Source organism: Drosophila ananassae (assembly GCF_017639315.1).
Source record: "Drosophila ananassae strain 14024-0371.13 chromosome 4 unlocalized genomic scaffold, ASM1763931v2 tig00000061, whole genome shotgun sequence".
Taxonomy (NCBI): domain Eukaryota; kingdom Metazoa; phylum Arthropoda; class Insecta; order Diptera; family Drosophilidae; genus Drosophila; species Drosophila ananassae.
In genome coordinates this window covers 6,199,888-6,205,000 of record NW_025319038.1, presented here as the reverse complement: position 1 = coordinate 6,205,000, position 5,113 = coordinate 6,199,888, and positions in this window count along the sequence as shown.

Here is a 5,113-nt window from a genome sequence, read left to right as displayed (position 1 = left end):
GCATTTTTTCCATATAAGGACATTGTAATCTATTAACATATTAAATTTATCATAAAATATGGCTTATAGTTTATTCAAATTATTATGCTTGCATTTTAACATAGAATAAATGTCATTAATTTGATAAAGTGTTGATAGACTAATAAGAATACAGTGCGTTAATTTTTCGGAATTATATAATGGCATAATTATCATTGATTTTTGTGTTTATTATAAGCACTTGTATGATTAACAATGCGAAAGATTCAGGATACCTTCGGGACCCGTCTTGAAACACGGACCAAGGAGTCTAACATATGTGCAAGTTATTGGGATATAAACCTAATAGCGTAATTAACTTGACTAATAATGGGATTAGTTTTTTAACTATTTTATAGCTAATTAACACAATCCCGGGGCGTTCTATATAGTTATGTATAATAATATTTATATTATTTATGCCTCTAACTGGAACGTACCTTGAGCAGATATGCTGTGACCCGAAAGATGGTGAACTATACTTGATCAGGTTGAAGTCAGGGGAAACCCTGATGGAAGACCGAAACAGTTCTGACGTGCAAATCGATTGTCAGAATTGAGTATAGGGGCGAAAGACCAATCGAACCATCTAGTAGCTGGTTCCTTCCGAAGTTTCCCTCAGGATAGCTGGTGCATTTTAATGTTATATAAAATAATCTTATCTGGTAAAGCGAATGATTAGAGGCCTTAGGGTCGAAACGATCTTAACCTATTCTCAAACTTTAAATGGGTAAGAACCTTAACTTTCTTGATATGAAGTTTAAGGTTATGATATATTGTGCCCAGTGGGCCACTTTTGGTAAGCAGAACTGGCGCTGTGGGATGAACCAAACGTAATGTTACGGTGCCCAAATTAACAACTCATGCAGAAACCATGAAAGGCGTTGGTTGCTTAAAACAGCAGGACGGTGATCATGGAAGTCGAAATCCGCTAAGGAGTGTGTAACAACTCACCTGCCGAAGCAACTAGCCCTTAAAATGGATGGCGCTTAAGTTGTATACCTATACATTACCGCTAAAGTAGATGATTTATATTACTTGTAATATAAATTTTGAAACTTTAGTGAGTAGGAAGGTACAATGGTATGCGTAGAAGTGTTTGGCGTAAGCCTGCATGGAGCTGCTATTGGTACAGATCTTGGTGGTAGTAGCAAATAATCGAATGAGACCTTGGAGGACTGAAGTGGAGAAGGGTTTCGTGTGAACAGTGGTTGATCACGAGTTAGTCGGTCCTAAGTTCAAGGCGAAAGCCGAAAATTTTCAAGTAAAAATAAAATTTACTATATGTAAAAATTATATACTTGAATAATTTTGAACGAAAGGGAATACGGTTCCAATTCCGTAACCTGTTGAGTATCCGTTTGTTATTAAATATGGGCCTCGTGCTCATCCTGGCAACAGGAACGACCATAAAGAAGCCGTCGAGAGATATCGGAAGAGTTTTCTTTTCTGTTTTATAGTCGTACTACCATGGAAGTCTTTCGCAGAGAGATATGGTAGATGGGCTAGAAGAGCATGACATATACTGTTGTGTCGATATTTTCTCCTCGGACCTTGAAAATTTATGGTGGGGATACGCAAACTTCTCAACAGGCCGTACCAATATCCGCAGCTGGTCTCCAAGGTGAAGAGTCTCTAGTCGATAGAATAATGTAGGTAAGGGAAGTCGGCAAATTAGATCCGTAACTTCGGGATAAGGATTGGCTCTGAAGATTGAGATAGTCGGGCTTGATTGGGAAACAATAATATGGTTTATGTGCTCGTTCTGGGTAAATAGAGTTTCGATCATTTATGGTTGTAACTTGTTCCCCGGATAGTTAGTTACGTATCCAATTGTGGAACTTTCTTGCTAAAATTTTTAAGAATACTAGTTGGGTCAAACCAATTAGTTCTTATTAATTATAACGATTATCAATTAACAATCAATTCAGAACTGGCACGGACTTGGGGAATCCGACTGTCTAATTAAAACAAAGCATTGTGATGGCCCTAGCGGGTGTTGACACAATGTGATTTCTGCCCAGTGCTCTGAATGTCAAAGTGAAGAAATTCAAGTAAGCGCGGGTCAACGGCGGGAGTAACTATGACTCTCTTAAGGTAGCCAAATGCCTCGTCATCTAATTAGTGACGCGCATGAATGGCTTAACGACGGACGTGTTTTGGAGTGCTCCGTAATTAAAGTCATTTTTCTCCGGTAATTCGGTGTCGCAGACGTTTGAATTTAGTGTTAAAATTCGCGTATTAATTACGCGAATCGAACAGTGCTATTTTCTCGTCGGGAAATTAAGTTTTTCTATTGAAAAACAGTGTTTTCGTTTTTGCACGTGTTGGCACGTGGTGGAAATTTTCCACAGATAAAGCTCGGTGAGTCTTCTGGTGTGAGCTTCAGTGCAAGGGTGTGTGTGAGAGTACTCAAGAGAGAGCTTGAGAGAGAGCTTTGAGGGTGCTCTCGCCCGTGCTTTTTGCTGAGCTTACGCGAGCTTTGGGAGTGTGCTTTCTTGTGCAAGCTTTGGTGCGTGCTTTTGCGCGCGCTTTAGTAAACACTTGGAGCATACTTTTGGGCTGCCTTTTTATTTGCATATTTTTGTTGCATATTTTTGGGGCCCCCATTTTCAGCACAGCTCCACTAGGCGGCGCCACTTGCCCCCGTAGAGGGCGACATGAGCGCCATGAGCGCTATGAGCGCGTTGTCGGAGAGCGAGCTCTCCGCAAGCAGCCGGGCAAGCAGTCGCGCAAGTAGTGCGATTGGTGCTGCACGGGGACGCCGTCGAGGACGCAAGTCCAAGGCGACGAGCCTCTCGGCGCCAACGCAGGCCAAGTTGTTGGCCGCTACTGGAGCGGACAGACCGGAGCCAGTTGGGGTGTTGGAGGAGTTGGCGCTCTCCTCGTTGGAGACGCCGGTGATGCCAGCTACCTCAGCTGTTGATGCCTCCGCCGCTACCTTTGCTGCCCCCGCTGTTGTTGCTGGAGTTGTTGCTGATGCTGCTGAGGCAGCCGCCGCTGTCGCCGCTGGTGCCCCCGCTGCCGTCCCGGAGCGATCTGCCGTCTCGATGCGCAGTCTTGACTGTGTCATCAAGAATGGAGCTGACGGCGTTATGGAGGAAGCGGCCAGCATCAAGGAGACGTTTGTTTCCCTGGTGGTGGAGTCGCTAATGAACCCCAAGCAGGCTGCTGCGCTGATGAGATGCATCAGCCGGTATGACGGGATCGTCCAGGCGCTCATGGTGCGCAACGCAGTGTTGGAGGAATCCAGCAAACTGCGAGCGGCGATGCCGCTGCCACCGCCGCCGGTTCAGATGCCATCGGTGCCGCAAGCTGTGGTCTCACGGCCACCCGTTGGGTATGCATCCGCATATCCCAGCCTGCCGGCACCTTCCGTAGCTCCCGTGCCCGCGCCGCGAAAACCACGCGATACGTGGTCGGCCGTGGTGATGAGCAAGGACCCGAAACTTTCGGGTAAAGAGGTGGCTGAAAAGGTGCGCCGGGAGATTGCCCCTTCGCTGGGAGTTCGCCTGCACGAGGTGAGAGGGCTTGCGCGTGGCGGTGCCATTATCCGCACCCCCTCGTCAGGAGAGATTAGGAGGGTTGTTGCCAGCAAGAAGTTCGGCGAGATTGGCCTTGAGGTCAAGCCGAACGCTGCGCAACGGCCCAAACTGGTAGTCCAGGATGTTGCTACCCAGATCGCTCCGGAGGAGTTTATGGCGGAGTTGTATGCCAACAACCTCCGTGAACACATCCCGGAGGCGGAGTTCCGCAAGGCTGTCCACCTGGACACTAAGCCTTGGACGGTTGCCGACGGAGCCACGGTGAATGTCACGTTGGAGTGCGAACCCAAGGTGCTGGATCTGCTTGAAGGTGGGCGGATCTACGTCAAGTGGTTCTCCTACCGATGCAGGGCCCTTGTGCGAACGTACGCGTGCCACAGGTGTGTTGGCTTCAACCACAAGGTGGCAGAGTGCAAGCAGAAGGACAATGTCTGCAGGCAATGCGGACAGTCCGGCCACAGTGCGCGCAGTTGCACCAATCCGGTGGACTGCCGGAATTGCCGATTCTACGGGCATCCCTCGGGGCACAGCATGCTGTCCCCGAGCTGTCCGGTGTATGCGGCGGTGCTAGCGAGGGTGAATTCTAGACATTAATGTTTAGGTTCATCCAAGCAAACTGTGGTCGAGGTCGGGCTGCGACTCTTGAGCTCGCAGTCCGCCTGAGGGAGTCCGGATGTCTGTTTGCACTGCTGCAGGAGCCATACGTTGGTAGCGGGACGAGTGATGTGCTGCCTGAAGGAATGAGAATATACACCGATCGGAGACAAAAGGCAGCCATCCTCGTGGATCACCAGGATGTCATCTGCATGCCGATGGAGCCACTTACCACCGACTACGGCGTATGCGTGAGTGTAAAAGGGAGTTTTGGCTCAATCTTCCTTTGCTCCGCATATTGCCAGTTCGACACCGAGCTAGAGCCGTACCTCAGGTACATGGATGCGGTCCTGCTGCAGGCCAGCAGAACCCCCGCAATCCTGGGACTCGACGCGAATGCAGCATCCCCCATGTGGTTTAGCAAACTCCCTCGGAACCCCGAGGGACATGCTAACTACAACCGGGGTGAGCTGCTGTCTGAGTGGATGCTGGAGAATGGAGCCGTTGCTCTCAACCAGCCCAGCCCGGTGTTCACGTTCGATACCTACCGTGCGCGTAGCGATATCGACGTGACAATTGCCAACGACGCAGCATCGATGTGGGCCACATTCGAGTGGAGAGTGGACGAGTGGGAGTTGAGTGACCATAACATGATCACTGTTGTGGTTACTCCAACGACTACGCGCGCAGTTGAGAGCCTAGCTCCTGTGCCGTCCTGGAACATCTCCAATGCTCGCTGGCAGTTGTTCGAACAGGAGATGGTGAGTCGGGCAGCCGATATTCCGGAAGACTTCTCACAGTCGCCGTTGGATCAGCAAGTTTCGACCCTGCGCTGCATGGTCCACGATGCGTGTGACCTTGCAATCGGAAGGAGGACGCCGAGATCGCCTAGGAGAAGGAAGCCAGGTTGGTGGACCGCCAACCTGAACACGGCGAAACGCGAAGTCCGGAGACTT